The sequence below is a fragment of the Lynx rufus genome, unplaced genomic scaffold, assembly GCF_022079265.1.
Source record: "Lynx rufus isolate CCGP_SWC_20201006 ecotype Redwood Valley unplaced genomic scaffold, mLynRuf1.p SCAF_15, whole genome shotgun sequence".
Classification (NCBI taxonomy): domain Eukaryota; kingdom Metazoa; phylum Chordata; class Mammalia; order Carnivora; family Felidae; genus Lynx; species Lynx rufus.
Window position 1 is genome coordinate 46,565,731 of NW_025814829.1, and position 23,345 is coordinate 46,589,075.

The 23,345-nt window shown below is 47.6% G+C and overlaps 1 protein-coding gene across 1 annotated transcript in view; it reads left to right on the forward strand.

Annotated features, from left to right (window-relative positions):
• The first annotated feature begins 6,114 nt into the window (after positions 1 to 6,114).
• KIAA0040 (KIAA0040 ortholog) overlaps positions 6,115 to 23,345 on the forward strand; it is a 42,989-nt gene continuing 25,758 nt past the window's right edge. The window contains exon 1 of the mRNA XM_047076967.1: positions 6,115 to 6,417. The gene's annotated coding sequence lies outside the window, so the exon portion shown is untranslated. The remainder of the gene's footprint in view (positions 6,418 to 23,345) is intronic.

Here is a 23,345-nt window from a genome sequence, read left to right on the forward strand (position 1 = left end):
ATTTATTCCTTCTCTAAACCTTTGTCCATGTTGGGTTCAACAGAGAAACTTTCAGTCTCTTTTGCTGTCTTCAGATTCTTCTGCATCTCCTAAATTCTGGCCAACCCATCCCTATCACACAAAGGTTTCCATGAATGCTCCAGCCCTTAATTCCCTTAAATACAAATGTTAAAACTTAGCACTTCATTATAAGCAATTTTCTAAGATCTGCTAATCATTTCATGGGTCAGTTTTACAGTAGATTGTAAATTCTTTAAGGACCATTTCATAGTGCCTACCTAGCACAATACGTTCTCCATAAACAATTGCCCATGGCTGGATGGATGGCTGAAATGCTACTAAGTTGTGTTTATTAGCTCAGTTGGTTAGAGCACAGCTTAATAAGTCACCTCTTCCTGTCCTTCTCAAACTGTGGGGTGGTGGGAGCACATCCCTGGAGGTATAGGAAAAGTGTGTCAAGTGTATATGAAGCCACAAGATATTAACTAATGTCCTCCTAAAGCAACAATTTCCTACCCTTTAGGGACACCCTGGTGGAAAAGTTTGAGAAGCACTCCGTAGCCCATGCTTTTTCAAGGGCAGGAATTCCCTCCAAGGCAGATATCCAGATTCTGCTTGAGTTCATCATGTTAGGCTTTGCTTCTAGATACTTTCAGATGACCAGTACGTTATACTCCACCAAGAAATGTTCTTGGAATGTATCACTCATCCCACATACAACAACGTAGACACCACTGACCAAGGAGCCAGAACACCTTGGTTCTTGTCCAATTATGCACTATGGTGGGCAACCATAGTTGGCTTCTTCAAGCCTTAGCTTCTCATCCACCCTGCCCTCCTAATAGTAATTGGGTGAAATTAAATAATACATGTGAAATGTCTTTGTAAACTGAAAAGTGCATATAAGAACCAGGTATTATTATTGTTGCTATCATCCCAGAATCAGTTCATTTGTTTTTGTCCCACAGATGCAGAAGCTGTTTCCCCAACCTGTCCAGTTGATTAAAGTGGTGGGCAGTGGAGCTCTGAATCCAGAAAGTTCTGGGCTGAGGTCTGACTCTAGGTTAAGCTCCACCACACTAGGGACTGATCCATTTTTGTATATCTCATGTTTCTCAAGGTATTGGGAACATGTATGTACTCAATAAATGTGTTTCTGTTTACTGGAATCTCTACTTACCATCTACCTGATCTTTGAGAAAATTTTTTAACTTTCCAAATCCCAGTCTCCTCATCTATTAGATTGGTATTATAGTATCTCATAGTGCTGTGCAAAATTTGAAGGCAATGTGCATATCCTACTTAGCACAAAGAAAGCAGTAAGTCAATGGTAGTTAAAATAGAAAGGATGAGTGTATTTCTGCAACTTGGTAAATGAAGACTATCACATTATTATATATTTCTGTCAGCCCTTCCTTTTACCTGTTATGGAAAAGTCAGCCTAGGGAGAGGAAGTTTGTTGGTGGCAAAGTTGACATTCTGAGTCACTGAGCTACTTAAGGAAGCAAACTTCAAAGGCACAGTTACTTTATGGGCCCTCCAGGCAAGAGGAATAAACAATTTCAGCCTTCACAAAAACTTCTGCCAGAATGAATGTGCTGGGCAGGGCAGGCTGGGGTTTCCCAGACGTCTTGCTGACACAATGGCAAGAAATGTTTTATCTAGTGCATGTAAATCTATATGAAACCCACACAATGGGCTCACTCAGTAAATCGATACGTAAACCTGTCCCCAAGAGAAGAGCAGAGGACAAGGGGAACCACAAAGAGAGGCAGAATGAGAACTCTGTGGGGCTCTGCTCTGGCCCTGAGACCCCTGCCAGGAAAATGGAATCCAGAGGCCTGCTGCTTACATTTGAACAAAGCCAATGCTGAATCCCCAGAAAGAGCACTGAACGGTAGTGCCGGCCAGTTTGCAACAGCCAGAGACAGTGCTATAAAAATAGCTTTCAAGACACATTGTGAGGGGCTGTGCACCAGAAACAGAAAACGAAAACAGAACCCCTTCATGCCCCAGAGGTATAAACAAAGTGCTTTCCAAGCCAGCACCTGTCCCCAGCCACATCAGCCCTAGTAATGGAAGGGGTTGGGCAAGGTGCTGTAGCTCTAGAATCTACAGGAGCACTGAAGAAAGCACAAAGCGCATGCAGTGTTGGGACACGTATGCAAGGGGAGACATGTGGATTATCAAGGGAGACATCCAAGAATTTCCTAAACTTTCCCCAGTGCCAAGATTTGCAGCTACAGCCGTAAAAGTAACATTTTTCCTGGCAACCCGGATGCAGCACTGAAGACATTTTGGGTGTTGCATTGAAAAGAGTGCCCAAGAAAAGTATATTGTCACTGCTCTTTTTAGAGGAGCTTTCATAATTAGACTAACTTATGTCAGAATTCAACAGTTTAGAAGGGAAAGTCTGAACAGAAATCTAATCACAAGAGGTAAATATAATAACTGGTATGAAAACAGGCTCTCTAAATCTGTTTAGAAGTCCAAAGCCAAAATGAAAAAGCAGCGCCTTTTAAAAGGGCTGTAAGGGGAGCAGAGGAAATACTTTCTTAGAATGGCTATAATTAAGCTGAACATGCACGAGACTAAAAATAATAGACAGTATCTGCAGAAAATACTTGGCTGAGGTTAAAAGAACAAGGTTTTGCTGCCTTCGTGAGGTAAAGGCCACAGAGACTGTACAATTGGGCAGGTAACATTGGCATTGCCAACTGGCTCAAATCCAAGCTCTATCAAGGCCAAGACAGTTGTCCACAAAGACCCCGCATATGCACAGTGTAAGGGCCACCCTGAAATCCCAACCACATGGAGCAGATCTTAGCTTCCTCAAGTTCTCCTTTACAGCTCTGCCATTCACACGTCTGTCCAAGCCTTTTTGGAATCCATCTATGTTGCCAGCTTGTGCCCCCTCTGGGAGATAATCCAGTCCATAAATTCATTACCTGCTGTGTGGTGTAGTATTTCCACTGACTTGTCTTGAACTTGCCTCTCTCATGATTCCAAGATGCTGTTACATTTCAGGATCTGATGAACAAGTCTGCGCTCATCTTACCCACACCATTTATAGGCAGATCATTCCCTCCTGACAGCCTGTGCCTTGTCAACAGACCTTCTGATTTCTAGTCAGTCCCTCGGAGCATCCAGGCCGGCATTCAGTAACTTTCTATAGCCCCGTTTATGATTCTAGATCCTCGGCCAAGTGTCACAGGCAAGAATACACCACAGTTGGAGGGGAGAGCAAGATAAGATTCTTAATTTAATATTTTCCATACCTGAAGAACATGCCCATTGGGGGTAGCCCAAATATACAAACGTATTATATTCGACATGTCTTCTAGACTCAGGGCATTTGCAAACCGATGGGAAAGTGTCCACAGGCAGCTCAAAGTGGATTGATGCTGGCCAATAGTGCAAGTCAAGCTGTCTAAAACAGCATTGCCAAGCAAGAAAAGCAAGTGTAGTCAGTCCTCATGTTCACAGCAGGCTATGGCTATATACTAAATGCCCCAGTGATTTTCACAGCACAGACAAGGAAGTCTTTTGTCCCCAACATACTGATGTGCTAAACTTAGTAGGGGGCGATCACTCAAATTTTCAGTCTCACGTCACATAATCTGCTTATTTTGGCTTTTTTTTTTTTTAATTAGATGTTAATGTTCTGTTTCACTCCATTTAGAGCCCACTAACCCCTTGACCACCTTCAAAAATCTTTATGGAAAACGTAAGAAATAATGAGGATTAAGCAAGAGGTAACAGCACTGTGGTTGCCTGGGGCCGTTTATGAGTTCATTAGAATTAGGATTTAACTGCCAAGAGAATAAAATAGAATGTGGGTGCTCTAACCTGCTTTTTAGTAAGGGATACATCATCCACCCAGACTGAGAACATTTGGCCAGATGCCCACTCCTTTTCTTCTGCCATGATTGCATCTTCCAAGTAGAGTCAGTCCCTCAACAGACCGGGCAGCCTTGGCAACCAAATGTGAGTCAGTCCGCCATCTTGCTCACCTATGAGTCACTGATTTCTCTGCCACAGAAGCTGTTGGCTTTCCTTGTTTAACTGAAATATCACAGAGATACCACGTAATGGATAGGCCCCTGATTTTCTTTCTCCCATTGGCAACCATGTCTGTGAAGCCCTCAGCTCAAGTCAGTTGCCTCCATTTTTCTTGTTTAGTTTCTTCCTGTTTTTTCTTAAAGGCAATCCTAAATAATCGTCACTCAGGCCACAGCCAATCTGTAACATTGCTCTAGATATCCAGAAAAGCTTTTTCTGTAGCCTTCCCTCCAAAGGCCTCATTCCTGGCCTGAACATTACCTTTGGGCAAGCGTGGATTTCCTTCCCAGAAGCGAGTTCCTCCTTTACTGGATGATAGAGTAAGAGGACAGACTGGGAGTTTGGAAACACTGGAACTCAAATCTGGGCTCCAGTATCTATTAGTTATGTGATGCAGAGGAAGTTACTTAACTTCTCTGAACCTGTTTCCCCGTAAAATTAGGAGAATACTACATCTCCTAAATGCGTTGTGAAAGATTCCATGATATGTGCAAACCTCCCGGCTCAGTGGCTGTGCCCTTCCTGCAGGTGGAAGGAAATATCCATTCTCCAATCCTTTGGCCAGCATTCAAGGCCTCACTACCAGCCCCACCCCCCACCCCTTCCTGTCTTCCTCAATACCCTCGGATTCTATACCCTGGCTGTAAGCTCCAGGAGTGTTAGAGGGATCAATTCTACATACTTAGACATCTGCAGGCTCAAAGTATGATTCCAGATGGAGCTTCTGACAGCATGGGGAACACATCAACTGAGGGAAGCCCCTGAGTCTGGACACTTGCAAGCAACCTTGCAAGCCCAATCTTCCCATTTCTGCTGATGCTACCCAATTGCTTGTTAAGCCCACTTGCTTCTGGAACCTGTCTTCTCCCTTCCTGTTCCGACCTACACTGAGTTCACTCCACCTGGATTTCTGGGAAAAGAGTCTCATCTAATCTCCTTCCATTGGAAGAAAACAATTCCCCCCTCTTTCCTTAATCATTCTTGGCATTTCTGACTAAAGGGCAGGGTTTTCTCTTTGGCCTTTCAACTGAGAGCCATTTGGTTTCTCTGGTACTCACACAAATGGATCTCTTGTTCCTCAGTGGAGATAGTTAACTGCAAAACAGTCATTTTAATGCCCACATGAACACCAGCCCTCAAGCACAGTAGGTAGAGGGCAAGACACGGCTCAGCACCTGGCACCTGGTCCCTGAGCACCTGCAAATACAGTCAAGAGGGCAGCACCTGAGGCACATGTCATGGAAAAACTCACCCAGATGACTCAGAGAGGGCCCCTCCAGGGCCAGGTCCTGGCATCACCCCGTCCCCTGCCTGCCCCCAGTAACCTTGGAGACACTGAACAAGCTCCCTACCACGGGTCACCAGAAGCTTCGAGTCTCGAGTCCCTCACCCAACATTGGCATAGGCCCTTTCATTTTCTAGCGTTCCAGGTACTCGAAACCGGACCCATGGACATCAGAGTAAAAACTGGATGGAGGGCAACTGAGGATGAGAGGGAGGAATCTCTGAGAATTTTCTGCAGCCAGTTTCCCCCTCCATCTCTGCTCTGACAACTCGTGATGGTGCAGTCTTCCTCAACGCCTTCAGTGAGCGGCCCAAAGACTGCGTACACCCTCTCCCACCAAGCCCGCAGCGATTGATTAGGGCAGCCGGTCGCTTTGTTTGTCCAGATAAGGCATGGGAGCCTTCACCCAGTCTGTCCCAGGGCCTCCCTCCCAGATGCCTTCCACCCCCCCTTCCAAGAAGGCCGCTCCCTTAGGCAACACTGGGCTGTCTTCACAGCAGCCCAAGTTCCCCCCCTGAATCCCTGAATCCTCTCGAGTCCCCAGGAACCTGGTGCGTCTGAGAAATGGACTGGAGACCGGCTCTGGAGGCGAGTGGCGCGTCCCGTAGGAGGCGTGTTCCGGAACCGGTGGGGCACCCACACGTAGTAGCGGGGCGGGGGCCGCGGGGGGAGGGCGCGTCGGGGCGGGGGCGCCGAGTCCAAGGGCACCAGCGGTCTGTGGGCCCCGGGCGGGGAGCTGGGGCCGAGCCCAGGCGGCGGGAGAGAGGGCGCGTCTGATTCAGGAAGTTGTGCCTCTGACATCAGGGGCAGGACGGAGTTGGAGCGAAACCTCAGAAATGTGAGGCTCCAGCCTCGGGAGGGCAAAGAACGCACAGGGGGCTTTCCTCGTGGTGAGGGCAGGTACGCTCGGCGCCCGGCCCCCACCTACCCCTCCGCGCCGCACCTGGCTCCGCAGGGGGGCGGGCTTCCGCACAGGGACCTTGACCTCCGCCGGGACCCCTGCTGTCAGACGGGCCACGCCAGACCCCGGCGCCACCGCGCCTGTAGGAAGCCCTCCGGTGGACTGCGAGGTAAGTCTCCAGACTGTGTATGTGTGTCAGACTGTGTGTGTGTGTGTGTGTGTGTGTGTGTGTGTGTGTGTGTGTGTGTTTTAAGTTGCCCTCTGTTTGGAAGGGAACTTCCCGCTCACTTTCGTTCTTTGCAAGGAGGAGACCAGCCCCAGAGATCAGTGAGATTCCAGGATCGTTTCTAAATAGCCTCTTGGCCCTTCACAACTTCGGTTCTAGTTTGTTTCCCTTCTTGGGAGGATTCTCAGCAGCTTGACATCTGCTTCTGGGCTGAGTCCACATGGGTTGGGGGTGGCGGTTGGGGTGGAGTTCTCTTACTCCAGTTGACAAAGCTGCCAGTAGGAGCTTTGGGACCGGGGGACATTCTATTTGCTACTGAAAAAAAAGTCAAGGCCTGAAACCCACTAAAACGCACTCAGGCTTAGATGTTTCTAAATTATGCTAAGTGAAGCCAAATTTTCAGCGGGGCTAAGAAACTGGCCAAAACGAAAATATGGCGTGGAGCCAGGTGTGGAGTGGGAACCTGGCTGCTAGTCTCCAAGCCTCCAGGGGATTTACTGTGACACAGATTGCTTCCTAATTTCTTTGAGTCTCTAAATGGTCCTACTCCCAGCACCCCATCCCCCCAGACCACCCATGAAGGTAAAGGACACAAAAAGACCTGTTTCCCTAGTATTTCCAAGAGCTTCACAGGAATACATTGTGTAGTGATTGAGTTAAATAAACTATAGATGTTTTGCTGGTGGGAACAGCAGTCCTGCCTAACAGAAAGGGAAACCGAAGCAGACAAGAATTGCCCTAATTTCACAAAGAATGCTGGCGGCCCGCATTCTAGCTACCTTGCAGGACTGCTTCTCGGATTCTGTTCAATAAGGAAGGGGAAGGGGGGACAGGGGGTGGTGCCGGTAAATGCACTTGAGCATCTCAGCAGCACCTTCCTTCAAAGCTGGTGCAGTTCATTCACTCAGCTAAAGTTTGGAAGAATCTGAAGCTAATTTGAAGGAGCCCTCATTTTGAAGTCCGGTTGGTAATGGGGAGAGCCTTGAGTTCTAAGGAACAGGTCTGAAAAGCACCACTGATGCATCTCGTTCCTAACCCTTTTACAAACGGTTTGTCAACTTCCACCCAAAGAGTTCAGCAAAGGTCTTACCATCAACCTCCTAAGTCTGATGTGCCTTCCCTTTGCCCAGTGCTGGCCAGCTGTGCAGGAAAATCTGATCAAGTCCTTCATTTCTTCTGAAATTCTGGCTCCCCATTCCCACCCAAGATACAATAGAGGAGAGGAATGCATGACAGAGCAGATGTTTCTCCAGCCTCCATGCTTTGTCAATATCTAGCCTATAGAATAAAGTCAGAATGATTTCTGCCCGTTTCTCTGAATACTTAACTCAAGGGAATAATGGGCACCCAGCAAGCTAAGTTACTGACCTCATCAAAGAGGGGTGAACATCCATTCCCCTCCCCACCCATCCTGCAGCAGTTTCTGTACCTACTGTGTGATAGGCAGTGTTCCAGGACCTTGGAATCCAAAGGTAATGAGATAATTTCTGCTTTTGAGGACCCACAATCCAGTAAATGCCACGAGACACAGAAACAAATATGGTTCAGAATAATACACATTACAGTAACAGTAGCTACAGAACACTGAAATAACCCAAAGGAGAGAGTGATAAACTCCCCTAGGAATTATCTGGAAGTCAACACTGCAGAAGTGATGGATGAGCAAGGTGTTGGAAATGATTAGGAGTGATTAGGGAAAGGGTATTTCAGGCAGCGGGAAGAGTATATTCAAAGTCAAGGGCATGTTGGGGGAACTGTGAGTAATGGGACTTACACTACTATACTAAGGAAGTCGTGGTTTTGGTATTTAAGCAGAGAAAGGGTGTGGTCAGATTTGTGTTTGGAAAGAGAACTAAAGGCCAGATGCAAGCTAGCTTGGAGAGATGGGAGGCAGAGATAAGGAGGACCTCAACTAAGATCATGGCAGGGGGAACTAAAGGAAGGGAATGGATGCTAGGGATGTTTACAAAGTTAGAGTCAAAGTACATCCTGACCAAGTGAACAGGGTAGAGGAGGAGTGAGCAGAAAAGAGGATGATTATAAGGTGTGGAGCTGGGGTTGGGGGGGGTGCACTGTGATGTCCAGAATGGAAACCATAGGAACTAAGGGAGCAGTGGACTTGAGAAATGGATTGTGGCAATTAACACTTCACACACATTTAGGACGGATGTACCCAAGAGATGCCCAGGAGGTGCCCAGGAGATTTCTGGTAGGCAGTGGCTATTCAGGTCTGGGGCTCAGGGAGAGATGGAGGCAGCAGGGCGCCTGCGTGGCTCAGTAGATTAAGCGTCCAACTCTTGGTTTCAGCTCAGGTCATGATCTTGCAGCTTGGTGCTTCAAGCCCCACATCGGGCTCTCTGCTGACAGCGTGGAGGCTGCTTAAGATTCTCTCTCCCTCCCTCTGTCCCTGCCCCTCCCCCACTCACACTCTCTCTCAAAATAAATAAATAAGCATAAAAAAAAAAACTAACTATCCCTGACTTGCATAAAAGCAGTGTTGAAGGGTGGCTAAAGGAGCCTGTAATAACGCTATCCGTGAGACCATGTTGACACTGAAGAATCTTGGATTTGGCCAGTACTCATTGGCCTGGAGATACTATTTTTATACCATATGGTGACTTGCCGGTGACTCTCTAGACTTCTAAGGCCTTCCCAGGATGCCTTGCAGGTGATATCTAAAATTCTAAAATGTTGGAGACGACCCTGCATTAGTGGCACACAGATGCATTTAACCAAACAAGTGAATCCCTAGGAATCACTTCATCATATGAAAAATGAACACTCTAGTTCAACTGTGAGATCTGCCAAGACCTCTCCAGAACACATACCCCAAGTTTAGTAATACACCTGTGTGGGAGAGTCCTACCATCATTAAAACAAGAAGGATGACTTTGCCAGAGAAAATTTTAAACCCTTATTGAACAGTACTTGAGGTCTGACTGCCATGGCTCAGATCAGGAAATTATGTGACCCAGTGTGGAAGGAAAAAAAAAAAACCTTGAACTTGGAAATAGACAGACATGGATTCAATTCTTGTCTTGACCACTTATTAGCTGACCTTGGACAAGTCTTTGAATTTCCCAGCTTCGTTTCCCTTATATTTGAAATGGGAATAATTATTACTCACCAGGGCAAATTGAATCAGAAATCAGAATCAAATTGAAAAAGAAAGTTACATTTAATGTGCTCCATAAATTGCAAGTTTCTATAAAAATGTAAGTTGTTTTATTATTATTACTAATCTTCCCTCTTGAAGCTACCAACTTACCCTGAACTGTGTAGGTGTAAGATCTGGGGAGGATCTTCGGCCCAGACTTGCAGCTTTTTAACTGTATGAAATATTTTAAGGCAGCAATTATAAAAGTCTCCTTCCGTCATATGAATGGCATGCATCTACTCTGGCTACTTGTCCTTTTACTCCTTACCTACAGTGGCCAGAGCCCAAAGAAGTGAATGTTTATGCAGGTCGTGCACAGCACAAGGATTCCTGGGAGCTCATGGCTGAAAGCAGCCAGTATTCTACTTACCGGGCCACGGACCTGCCCCGCTTGCACTGGGCCCACTCAGAAAGGAAGCTTTCTTTCCAATCCTCACCAAGGTGCTGGTTAAACCAGCACTGACCTTGAATCTGAGCATCGGTTCATGGCTTAGGTGTATCTGTGGTTTTCTTCTGTCCCGACTAAGGAACCCTAACGTCGTCCAACACAGTAAAGCCGACACCCAAACTTTCTACTAAACAGACTTCTGAGAAGGGATGGCTGTTGATGAGCAAAAGAAAAAAATAACCACAGGCTCAAAAACTTCAAACGGAAAAACACTTTGAAATAAGCCAGCCCCGCCCCTCACTTCACAGGTGAGCGAACTGATGTTCAGGGAGGCGAAGTGTGTCCCCAGCTCAACAGCTGATTAAGGGAGCGACCAGAACCCAAGCTCTGTCTCTCTCTGTTCAGGAACAGCAGACACTCTCTAGGGTTTCCGTCACCTGGACCTTCTGTACCTCACACTCAGGCACCCAAACACTGGCAGAGATGCAGAATGAAGAGGCTGGAAGGCTAAGCCCTCCCCCAAGCAGCCTCCAGCAGGCTCCAGCCACCAGGAGCAGATCTTCCAGAGATGGGGGCGGGTCTCCTCTTTTAAGGCGTCTCCGTACCATACCCAACACTTCTGTTTGCTCAACTTCAGTCCTTAACGTTTTCTCAAAAATTCCCAAACACCTCTCAAAAAAGGGGGACCGCACTGGGTGTCAAAATTGACTGAAACCCCTTTTGTGTTTCATTAAACTTGTCGTGAGGATGGTTTCAAGACCATCGGACAGGTCAGCACTAAACATTCAATATTGATTTACGCTTTCCCGTTCCATGAGAAAGGCTCCAGGGTGAGTAACAAAAGCTCATGAGACTCATCACGGGCACTGTAAGAGAGAGAAAACCGAGGCAGATAGACTTTTTCCCTCTTTATGCGGCAAGAGGAAAATCAACAGCCAATTCTTTGAAGGGCAGTCCCCAGGGCCACAGACTAGCTCAGGTTTCTGACTTTTCCCCCCACATGGGCCTGCGCCATCCGAGCAGAGCACCGCCTGGGGACATGAGTGGGCCTCAACGTAGCCTGGTTCCAAAATGAACCTCACGCAAACACAAGATTTCTTTCTCGGGCAACTCCCACGGGGCCACAGCAGTGTCCAAACCAAATCCCAGCCCCTGGCAAAAGACTTGCTCCCACGATTGTAAGCAAGCTGCTCCATGGAGTTTGTTGCTAAGAGATGAAAGAAATCCTAATCATCGCTGTCGTTCTTGGTCAAAATTGAAGATTGTGATTGTAAACCTTTGTGAACTTGCCTTTGCTCTTAACCATCTACAGTTTCTTCCCGTTAGGATGTCTTTCAGTTGACTTTTATTCTCCTCAGATACACTCCTGATTTCAAGCTGGATAGGCTTCAGGAAAGTGCATCAGCAACTTCTTTAGTTTCCCAAGCGAGTCACAAAAGAAAAGTGGCAGAAGACAGGGAAAAAAATATAACGGCAAGGAGGGTAGTTGCATGTTATAGTATTTTTAGTCTTCAGGTTATCCTGAGAAGGTACACAAGTTTAGAGATGGTACGGAAGCTGGTTAAGTAAGTTAACCCCTTAACTGGGGTTAAGGTCAGTGAAAGAAGCGATGGAGGACGCAAAGTTGTCTTAGCCGCTGTGTTATGGAAACAGAATGGCGCACAGTGGACACGTCTTAGCCTACATGGCATGCGGCCATGGCCCCCGTGGAAAGAGAAGAGAATGCTTCAGTGCAAGTCAGGAACCTGTTTTTCCCTCTCCAACCTGAGTGAGGATCTGAGTCTGCCCTTCTGGCCCTGGTTTCTAATCTTAGAATCTTCTGCACCTCCACCAGTGGGACAAAGTGTGGGCTCTCAGAAGCTCTTCTGCTGTAAAAGCCCTGGCCATAGCCTGGAGGCTCCATCGGGCCACTCGTGTCCAGTGGCCTAACATCACCCAGGAACCATATAGGACAAAGTAACCTTCCCGATGATTCGGGACTGGGAGAAAACACGTTCATCCAACCTTTGTCGGTTCCTTCAGATTTCTAGTGTGCATGCTAGGCTCTCAGTAGCCCTTTGTTCAACAGTGGTGCTAAGAATTTGAGGCATGCAATTTGACTGTCATGCTACACTCCCCCTCCCCCCCACCCCCCCGCCCCCACACCCGGCAGGTTGTTTTATGAGCACATCGCAATTGTTTATTCAACACGATGTGACAAAAAGTAGCAAAGCTGAAAGAGAACACACAGCTCTTAAGGCCAGCCCTGCAGACTTCCCCCATCCATGGAGCCCCTTTCTTGTAAATGACTGAGGCTCGCACCCTCCCTTCTCTCTCTGCCTTCTACTTCTGACCTGAAACTTTCCTCCCGCCCAAGGCCCACCATCTACTGAGTAGCAATTGCCAGTACAGCACAGCGGTGGTCTAGAGTAAAACCTCCAGGCACATCACATGTGTGACCCACACTGTCCCAAAATGAAACCTCCTCTGGGAGAGGGGAATACGTTTGCACCCCACACGGTCCAGACATGACCTGCCCAGTGCTCTCCTGGTTTCTGAATTAGAAACTCAGTTCCTGCCCTGTGGGATACTTGGCCCAGAGCCTTCCCTCACTCAGAAAAAAGACAATGATGTGCTGAGTGCCTTAGTATACTTTGCTGATTTCCAACTACCGTGCTCTTCATAGGTTTTCACAAGGATATTATTGACCCCTCTGAGGAAAAGATGATTTTTACTTGGTTTCCAATGGACGAATGGCACAGATTTTCACAGCTGGCCATGGAAGGAATATCTCATTTCCAGACAGAGGCACTGAGTCTTCCCTCCACCCTGTCTGGGACAAGGGACAGGGACTCAGTCACAGAGCATGTGCCACATGGGGAAGGAGGTCTGATGTTCCTGACTGACATTTTCCAGGAATAAGTCTTCAGTGGTTTAAAAACATTATTCCTGGGGCGCCTGGATGGCTCAGTTGGTAAAGCATCTGACTCTTGATTTCAGCTCAGGTCATGATCTCATGGTTTGTGGGTTTGAGCCCCACGTTGGGGCTGACAGCCTAGAGCCTGCTTCAGATTCTCTCTCTCTCTCTCTCTCTCTCTCTCTGTCTCTCTCTGTCCTGCCCCCACTCACACACGGTCTCTCTCTCCCTCTCTCAAAATGAATAAATAAACTTAAAAAAAAAAACAACAGTATTCCTTCAATAAGGAATCTCCACCATTGAAATATGTGATCATTCAACATTTGGTATTGTAATGAATGAATAAATACACACTAAAAGAAGAATCAATGCCATTTTATACATCTTAAACAATTAATAATAGGAACTATATCATTGTTTTCCATTTACCATCTATGAGCTTTCAAGAAATTTTGCTTTACCTCCCCCCCAAGTTTCTATGAAGGTGAAATTCACATGACATACAATTAACCATTTTATTTTATTTTTTAATTTTTATTTATTTATTTATTTATTTATTTATTTATTTATTTATTTTCACTTTAGAGAGAGAGTGGGGGAGAGGGGCAGAGAGAGAGAGAGAAAGAGAGCGAATCCCAAGCAGACTCCACACTGTCAACACAGCCTGAATCAGAGCTCGAACCCACAAACTGGGAGATCATGACCTTAGTCAAAATCAGGAGTTGGTCGCTTAACTGACTGAGCCACCCAGGTGCCCCTCTATTCGTCTGTTGATAGACATTTGGGTTGTTTCTGTCTTTTGGTGTTGTGAACGTGCATGTACGAGGATTTGTTTGAGTGCCTGTTTTCAGTTGTTTGGGGTACACACCTAGGAGTATAATTGCTGAATCATATGGTTATTTTATGTTTATCATTTTGTTTTGCCTTTTCCCACATTTTGATCAACATCCTTTCTTGATGATAATATGCATATTAAGTAAGCATACTATCCTATCCCTAGTCTCTTATTTGTTACCTTTGATCTTATGCTTTAATGAAGGATATCAAACTCTGCTCCTTGCTGTCCTAGAGATGAGGTTATTTGTCTGCTTGAGAAAGAAACTGGACAAACGATAAACTCTCCTTGGTGTGACTGAGTAGGAAGTAACTAACATAACAACAGCAACATTTATGGAGCACAGTCTGCATCGTGCCGGGCATTGCATTAAATGCTTCATCTACTTCCTCTCATTTAGTGTTCAGGACAGTGCACTTACTCTCCTTGTTTTACAGATGAGGAAACTGAGGTCTCTATTGAAAGCTAAGTGCTCTTCCCTTGGCTCCAGAGGGTCATGCATTAGCCTAGCCTACAAAGAAACTCTGCAGCTGTCACCAATAACGAATCAGGAGCTCACAGTCCATTTTGGCAGACGGATAGATAAAGAGGCAATCACGACGCAGTGTAGGAAATGCTATGAGAGGTGTCACAACAGGGACCCACAGGACCCAGAGGGAAACCACTTAGCCCAGCTGCAGGTGACAGACTTCCCAGAAGAGATAAGATCGAAGTGTGTTATTTTATGTATAAACTTTTGTGACCCTTGGTAAGGTCTGACCCTCCACCATCACCCTTGGGCACCACCACTTGGTCATTAAATTCCCACTGCGCGGTCGCTGGCACATGGTAGCTGCTCATCAAACACAGGTTAATAAACGTGTGCTTCTGCAGCTGGAACATCCAGCCCCTGTCACCCTGTTAACACGACTCCAAAAAGGGCCTGCATTTCAACTCATAGGCTTTCCCAATTCAGATATGGCCCGGGCATCAGGGAGAGAAGGTGAGAAAAGGCCTACAATGGCTTGTGTGGTTCTCTGTGATATCTGCGTGGGCACCATGTACATGAAAAGACGGGAAAGGTGGGGGGAGGGGCGGGAAGTCGTGCAAAGGGCATTATGAGGAGATCTTGGCATGCCCAGGTGAGGAGGCCCTAGGGTTGCATGGGATTCTAAAGAAGAAATTAAATGAACCCGGTAAGCCACTTTCTAAAATCAAAATTTGTCCATTCACCTTGAGATTGTATTGTTGCTTCAGAGACTCCTAGCGTATGGCCATGCTGGGTCTCAGCCAGCAGGTACAAGAAACAGCAGCTTCATGGGGAGAGATCTAGACTCGCCCTTCCCCCCCCCCCAGCCCCCAGTTGGTAATTCTCACTCCTCTGTCTTGGAGATCGTCAGTGAGGTTTGGCCGCCTTCAGTTGCCTTTGGCCAGGCACCTTCAGCTCCTCTTTGCAAAAGGAAAATTGTAAAAAACTCTTAGGAGGCTTGGAAGCCTCGATTTAGAAGGCAGAAACAGTCCCAGTGTGCGTCTAGCTGCATTTCCGTACACGTTTCTCAAAAACTCTGTGTGTGCGTGACACTATATACACTAGAGGCCACAGGGAATTAAAAAAAAAAAACCAAAAAACAGCAAGTCCAGATCTACCTTCCATCTAGGAACCTGTGAGCACCTGCGAGCAAATCCTGCCCCTCTCATGCAGACCTGGGAGAAACAGCCTCTTCCCTGGGATTAGAGTCTGTCCTGGGATCTCTGCTCTTGAGGGCCACCAGCTCTTCACCCATCGCCCAGACCGCGCCATTCTCAACATTCTGCCACCTCCTCCATCCCTGGCCGGTTGGCTGTCCAGGCTCTGACCCACTTGCCTAAGCCGGAAACCACTGCTTTGGGCTCCACCCACTGCAAGACCTTCCTGTTCCGCACAGGCCCCGGTCCTGGACCCCTCAACCTGCTGTAGCCCCACCTGCTATGCCCCTGGATGGCCTGGCCCTGCAGAGGCCTGTGCAAAGCTCATAGGGATACCAGGGCTCCAGTGCCAGTGATGAGTGTGGGCGCCTGGGCCCAGAGGAGATAACACCTTAGCCTTCACACAGGCGTTCTTAATTCTGGTTCTTTTCCATCCTCCAAAATCATAACCAGTCAGTTTGTTAACCATTCGACAAACGCTGAGCACCTACTATGTGCTAACACTAAGCAGTGGGGACTCCTAGAGGAAAAGCTCTCAGGTAGAGAGCTCAAATACAGTCCTGTGGGAAAGTAGACGTAGCACAGCATCTGTACAGAGCACACGATCATCTCCACTGGTTGTCAGGCAGGTGAGGCAGCAGCGGGGGGAAGACATAGAGTTATAGATCTCTATATAAACCAGGATTCCAGAAAAAGCCCCCAGGCCACCAGAGCCTCCTTTCTGTCACCCCTCTCCCGCAGGGGCTACACACAGGTCAGTCTTTGCACAGTTTAACAGGCCAGAGTGTTCCTCACTGGCTGTGCCAGAAATAGCAAGGGGTGCTTTTCCATGCTACACCGTGGCCTGCATGTCCCTCCGCACCCTTGAACCCCCCACCATTGAATCATTGCAGGGATCACAAGCTCAAATGCCTCCAGGGCCTGGTGGACAAAGCTAACACTTCTTGAACATTTACTTTGTGCCAGGCACTGTTTTACACGTTATACAGATTATTTAACTCATCCTATTTCCACAGTGGACCTATGACCCCAATTCTACTCTTACCCTGTTTTTACTGCTGAGGACTTTCTGAGGTCAGACAGCTAGTGAATGGAGGAGGGGCAGGCTTCCATCCAGATGGGTCTACCCAAAAGAGTAACGCAGGTGGCATGGGGGTGGGGGGAGGATGTGATGTGAAACTAGAAATCCAGTCACTGGTCTCTGGTCACATCTACCTCACGGGCTTCCAGTTTGCAGCCTGTGGCTTGGGTTTGGCCTGCTTGGGCAAAAATCCCACTTGGTTTCCACAAACCTTCTTCTATAAATGTTTAGCAGTATTGGGTTGCCTGGGTGGCTCAGTCGGTTAAGTGTCCGGCTCTGGCTCAGGTCATGATCTCACGGTTTGTGGGTTCAAACCCTGTGTCAGGCTCTGTGCTGACAGCTCAGAGCCTGGAGCCTGCTTCGGATTCTGTGGCTTCCTCTCTCTCTGCCCCTTCCCCACTCATACTCCGTCTGTCTGTCTCTCTCTCTCAAAAATAAACATTAAAAAAAATTAAACATTAGCAGAATTGCTACAGGGGTAGGCTAACTACTAAGTGTGTGTGTGTGTGTGTGTGTGTGTGTGTGTGTGTGTGTGTAGGGAGAGAGAGATAGAGAGATCCCTTTGAACTTGTGCCAGCTGGAACTGGCTTTGGTTACCTTGTGACTCCAGATTTGAAATCAGTAGTAGTACCAAATTAAAGAATATGGAAAGGAATAAATTGTGTCTGGAGTGGAGAGTCTGGAGTGGAGAGGGAAGGAGGCCGAAACCCACAAGCCACATCAAGTTTTCTTACACAACAATCTGCCTTCGTGGTTGAACTTGGAAAACAACCCTTGGAGGTCCTTGGGCCCAGCACATCATCGGCCACCCCCAGCGTTGCCCTTGGGCATTCAAGCCATAATAGGTGAGGAGGTGTGGGATGGAGAGTAAGTTTCCCAGTAGGCAGCCCTCCTCCTCAGGCCACAACCCCGAGGAACCCTCACTTTGGGCCAGGCAGCTCGCTGGAATGGCACCCACTGGAGCTTGGAGTGGCTGGCCCAGAAGAGCTCTTAGGGAGGGCGGGCTGGAATGAGTTGTTGGCGTGTTGCCGTGGTAATAGGGGGGGGGTTGGAGGCTCCATATCTGGGCCACCTTGATTAGATTCTTTCAAGAGCAGCTGGAATCCCTTTACTCCCATTCTCCCTACATTTTAATCATCCTGTTCTCCCTGTAGGTGCCCACCCTGATCACCCCTTCTGTGAAGCCTTGCCTAGATCTCTCACTGGAATTAACAGCTTCCTCCTGGCTGCTTCCATAACCATGTGTTTGCATTTCCCTTTGGACACTTAACTAGTCATGCTTCGTCATTCTTCTTTCATGCTCCTCCATTTCCCCCAACAAAAAATAAATTCCTTGAGTTCACAGTCTACATCTTTAGTTCAGTTTGGAGTTCCTTACCCAGGTAGTTGGCAGGTTTCTGTTTCTTACTAGGCAGCATTATCTGGGAAAGCCTTAGAATGGAGAGAAGGGCTTCAGGCACCCAGTGGTTACTCAACATACTTGCACTGAGTTGGATCGTCTGCTGCTCCACTGCAGATACTGGAGATGGCAGCTCTTGGCCCCCTCAGCCTCAATTGTGGCAACAACCCAGGCTCAGGGAAGGAAGAAAAAAGCGAGTCAAGGGAGTTCCTCCCTCTAGGAAGAAACAGGGAGAGACCTTTGCAGTAATAACAGTGATGTATGTAGTGAGTTGCTACACACACGCATACTCTACTCAGTCGGCTCAGCAACCAGAAATTACCAAACAAATGGTATCAATTCATGAACACCAAGACGTGTCAGAAAGACATCTAATCAAGGCTTTTCCAGAGCATGGTGGCAGGTCATGACATTCAATATGGTGCCCTGTGAGAACAAGTGCAATCTCCATTTGAGGCCAACGATCTTTGGAAGAAAGCTGTCGCTGCTATCATCGCTGTTTCTTGGCACTTACAGCCCAACTGGAGGTTCAGAAATAGCCAGTCACCAAAAGAGGCCAGCAGAGTGTGCCGATACTCAGGAATGCCCAGGAGTATCTGGCATGGAAGTACACTCTGAGCTCAGGTTGAAAGAGTTCTCCAGACCCAGAATATTGAAAATCCCGTTGATGGATTTTCTTCAGAGCATCTTCTTCCATCTGACCACAGTGCTGTGTGTGAACCCAGAAATCAGCATGGCAGTCTGGAACAAGCACTGGATATTTAGGGGAAGAAGAATTACCACATCATTCTTGATCATCTGTGAGCCCTTGGGTGTTTAACTTCGGTGGGCCTGATTCCTCATCTATAAAAATGTCCATTTATTAATTCAGCAAGTATTTTCCCAAAGCAAACATGTCCCAGATGCTGGGGATGCTGGATGGGAATAAATTCTGTCTAGAAAGGAAGAAAGGTGATTAAATAAACAATTAGCCTCAACCAGGTATGGGCTATGGTAGCAGTGTAAGGACAGTGAGGGGTACCAGGCAGGGGCTCTTACATCAATGAGGTCATGGAAGGTTTCCAAAGGGGACCCACATTTCTCTGAGATGTAAATGAACAGAAGTCAGGAGGTTCGGTGGTAGCGTTTGGACTGGGATTAGGGGAGAGCTGGAGGGTTCCAGACAGAGAAGCTTGTAGAGGCCCCAGAGCAAGAGAGGGACCACAAATCTCAGGGAGTCTGAGAGAGTAAACCGCAGAAGTGACGAATTGCCATTATTAGCTCCTCTCTTGTTGCTTTGTAGAAGTTAATGTAGTGAAGACACCATTGCACTGGGGAACCAGATGACCAGAACCCTCTCTGCCCTTGGCCACTAACCAGCTTTGCAATTTTATTTTTTAAGTTTATTTATTTAAGAGAGAGAGAGAGTATGAGCTGGGATGGAGAAGAGATAGAATCCCAAGCAGGCTCAGCACAGAGCCCAACGTGTGGCTCAAACTTACAAAACTGTGAGATCATGGTCTGAGCTGAGACCAAGAATCGAATGCTTAACCAACTGAGCCACCTAGGTAGCCCACGAGCTTTGCAATTTTAAACAAATTTTGAACAAATTTCTTCTCCTTAGGTCATTCATCTGTGAAATAGGGTGAGAAACTTCTCCCTTCCTCACATTATGGTAGACTGAGTAAAGAAATGTTTGCAGGGGCGCCTGGGTGGCGCAGTCGGTTAGGCGTCCGACTTCAGCCAGGTCACGATCTCGCGGTCCGTGAGTTCGAGCCCCGTGTCAGGCTCTGGGCTGATGGCTCAGAGCCTGGAGCCTGTTCCGATTCTGTGTCTCCCTCTCTCTCTGCCCCTCCCCCGTTCATGCTCTGTCTCTCTCTGTCCCAAAAATAAATAAAAACGTTAAAAAAAATTAAAAAAAAAAAAAAAAAAAAAAGAAATGTTTGCAGAAGGCCTTAGAACATTAACATGTGTTATGAGGGCAAGGTCTTCGATCAGACATCCCCCAATCATAAGTAAAAGCAAGCCCATCTGGGCATCTGTTAAGACTGGAGAAGTGATTGCATCAGGGTTTTTAGCCTCTGCCTGCATTCCCAAAGGATCACGAGATAAATAGTAGTTTCTTTCCGACTGGGTTGATGATACTTCATTTCAGTTCATAATCAGATTTTGTGTAAGGAGGCAAGAGCGCTATTAATAAAATTTGTGGTTTTAGTTGTAAGGTTTGTGATTCCTGAGCCTGGCTGGTTAGGGCAGAGTGCCCCGAGCCCAGGGGTGGGGGCTTGCTGCTGTATAACCGCCAGCTCAGGCCAAGGCACACTTGGAATTACAAGAGGAATCAGGTTAAGAGTATGTGGCCTCTGAAACAGTGACGCTGCTATGTCTCTTCTGTTCGCCAGCTTTCAGGGCCTCGCTGGCACCTGTTACACCAAACCAATGTTCAGCCTTCCAAGCCCTGTGTAATCTCACCAGCCCTGCCTGTATTACCTCGGTCCTCACTCTTCCTTGGGAAGTTTCTTCACTGCTACCCCAGGCCCAAACTCTGCATGTGCTGGCCTCTGACCTGCACCCTGGCTTCCCATCCTATCCAGCTCACCTCAGCTCCCCTTTTCCCACCCGACCATCTGACCTCAGACTCTGCCGTGCAGCCTCCCACTTAAGTCCCGAGGCAACATTGATTCCTCTCCTTCCTGATCGTGTGTGCACTTTGGCATTTTCTGATATTTACCTTAGCCTCTAACTGCTATGATTATTTTTGAAAATTATACTTGGAAGGGCATTTTCAGTTTATAAAGAACTCTCCTGTATATTGTCTGACTTCCACAGCAAGGCTGAGGGTGATGATGTCAGTGTGATTATTACCTTCCCATCTTAGAAGGGAGGAACCTGTGGTCTGGCCGCGGGGAGGCAGGGACCCGCACTGTCGTCTGGCAGGACCTAACAGCGTTCGATGTTCCATGAACTCTCCCAGGACAGGAACCTTCTTACACTTCTGGGCTCCCCCTCAGCACCAAGTTGACCACATAGTAGTTCCTTAACTAGTGTTTCTTGAAATGAAACCCACGTGCTACTTCAGGAAAAGTAATTCAAATGGCAGGTTTTATTGATGGAAATCGTTGTTGTTAGTTCTGTTAGCTTCTTCATATACAAAGAACGATATGCCTGCAGCATGGTTTTTATTATGGTGACCCAGTAAACAGCCTAAGGGAGACTGGCACTCATTCTGTATAAACCTCCCCACCCCCACTCCCAGCCAGGGGTCAGTCACAGGGCAGTCATAGAGGCAGGTACCACTACCGCAGCTCCCACCAGGCAGCCAGGCCCCACTGCCTCCTGGCAAAGGATGGAATGTGCTTGTCAGAACTCGCTCGGCAGGGTGGACATGCTCGGCTAGCCCTTGAAAAGCAGGGATCATTTGGGCACACGGGGGATCCAGGTCTCCCAGCACCACTGCACAGCCAGGTGAAAGAGCCTTCTCCCCCGGGGGAGAAGGGGGGTAGGGGTGGTATCCATCCATCCATCCACTCTGGGTTGGGGGCAGGAAAACTTCCCAGCATGGGAGCAAATTTCCCAAGAATTTCAAGCCACTCGCTACCTGGGAGAATTGAGGTGTGACATTTTTTGCCATGTCCCTACATCTGCCTGGAACGATAGCAATTGTGACTCTAAATATTTGTACAGTTCCTAAGAGCCTAGGGTCATGTTCACATGCATTGTCTGCTTTGACCTCAGGACCCTGCAAGGTGGCTGTCCACGGCTAGTTACTCGTTTCCTTCAGAAAGTATGTGCATGTGACCAAGCCTTCAGAATAGTACCAAAGGAACGAGACAAAAGCCAGTCTCCCAGCTCTGCCCCCAATGTCCCTTCACAGAGGCAACACATATTATCACTTTCTTGAGTATTTGTCCAGATTTTGCCCCCATTTTAGAGATGAAGAAACTTAGGCCCAAAACAACTGAATGACCTTCTCAAGGATGCACACGAAGTCACAAGTGAGAATGTGTGTTGACTTCTCATACCACAATCTAGGAGCTTCCCCTATGCTCTCAGTCTGTCTTCCTCCCAAGAATTCAGCTCATATGCAAACCTACAGGAGCATAAATAAATAAAACCACCTAAAAGTCAAAGCCAGGACTGGAGCCCCACAGGCTCTCCACTGAGGAGCAGAACTGCCTCCTCTACAAGGACCCCTGCCCCCCTCTCTGGCTGCTCTGAGCCAGCTCCTATCCCGGGGGGGCCTCTCCTCCTTTCTCACCAGCAGAGGCATGGCCAAACATTCAGGTCGTTTTGCTCTATCAAAGTGTTTCCACGCAATGGCCTATTTCTTCAAGACCCTGACACTCTGAGAGTTGGTCTGATTTTTTTTTTTTTTTTTTTAATGTATTCTGGGCTGCTTATGGGAGATGAGGCCTAAAAGCTGGTGTGGAGTCTGCAAGCCGCCCCGCCCTGAGGACACAGGTGGAGAGATCAGAGACAAGGTCTGAGTCCCAGGGTCTCTCCCACCAGTCCTCCGCTCCGGGAGACCCGCTGTCTTCCGTAAAGCTCTGAGGTCTCCAGGAAAGGATGGAGCAGAGGTGGTGGATGGGGAGGAGGGTGGCGGTGGAGCCAAGGGAAGGGTGTGTCTGTGCGCATGCGCTTGCCGTAGTATCTACTGGCAGCCCCCACCCCTCGCCAACAATCGCAGTTTAAGCCAGTGTCTTAAATCCACGCTCCCAAATGACATATTTGTAGCACCTGTAGCCTCCCTTACGGAGGGCATTTCAGGGACGGAGAGAAAGACATTTGGGGGCGAGGGCAGGCAAATTGAGAGGATTAGGTGTGGGATGAAGCCATCGTCGGTTCCAGAATTTCTCTGTAACGGGAGTTTAGGAGTAACAATCTATTTGCACAGAGGCACCCAAGCCGCATTTGATGAGACTTGGAAAATGTCATCTGGATGAAAAGAAGAGGGTGCCACTTGCCTGAGTGTGTGCTCCATAAATATATGAGGAAACTCATACATACTCTGCATTCACCAAGAATTCTTTAGCAAAACTGTACAAAAAAAAAAAACCAAAAAAACAAAAAAAACAATTCTCCCCGTGACATTGGGGATGCAGATTTAAGCCCCTGCAGACAGGAAGTGAAGGTCGGCCCTCCAGGAGTGTTAGTGCCTCTGTACACCCCGCCCTGCGGGCAGGAGCCTGGGGCCCAAAGCCTGGCGAGTCTGAAATATTCCACAGTGTGCATTCCGCAGGGGTGAGTTATGATTGGAATGAGACTATTTCTGCTCACTCCCTCTATGACTCGGCCTTTATGTTTTAAGCCTTAATATTATGGTAAGGTAGCTTTTGACTTTTAATTGCCCTGAACTTCTGTCAACATGCTATGAAAGGAGAAAATGGAAAGGAAAATAAAATCATATCCGTACTGCTTTTGAGTTGCATCACTGTGTATTTTTGCCACCCCATTAGTTTTCAACTATTTTAGCC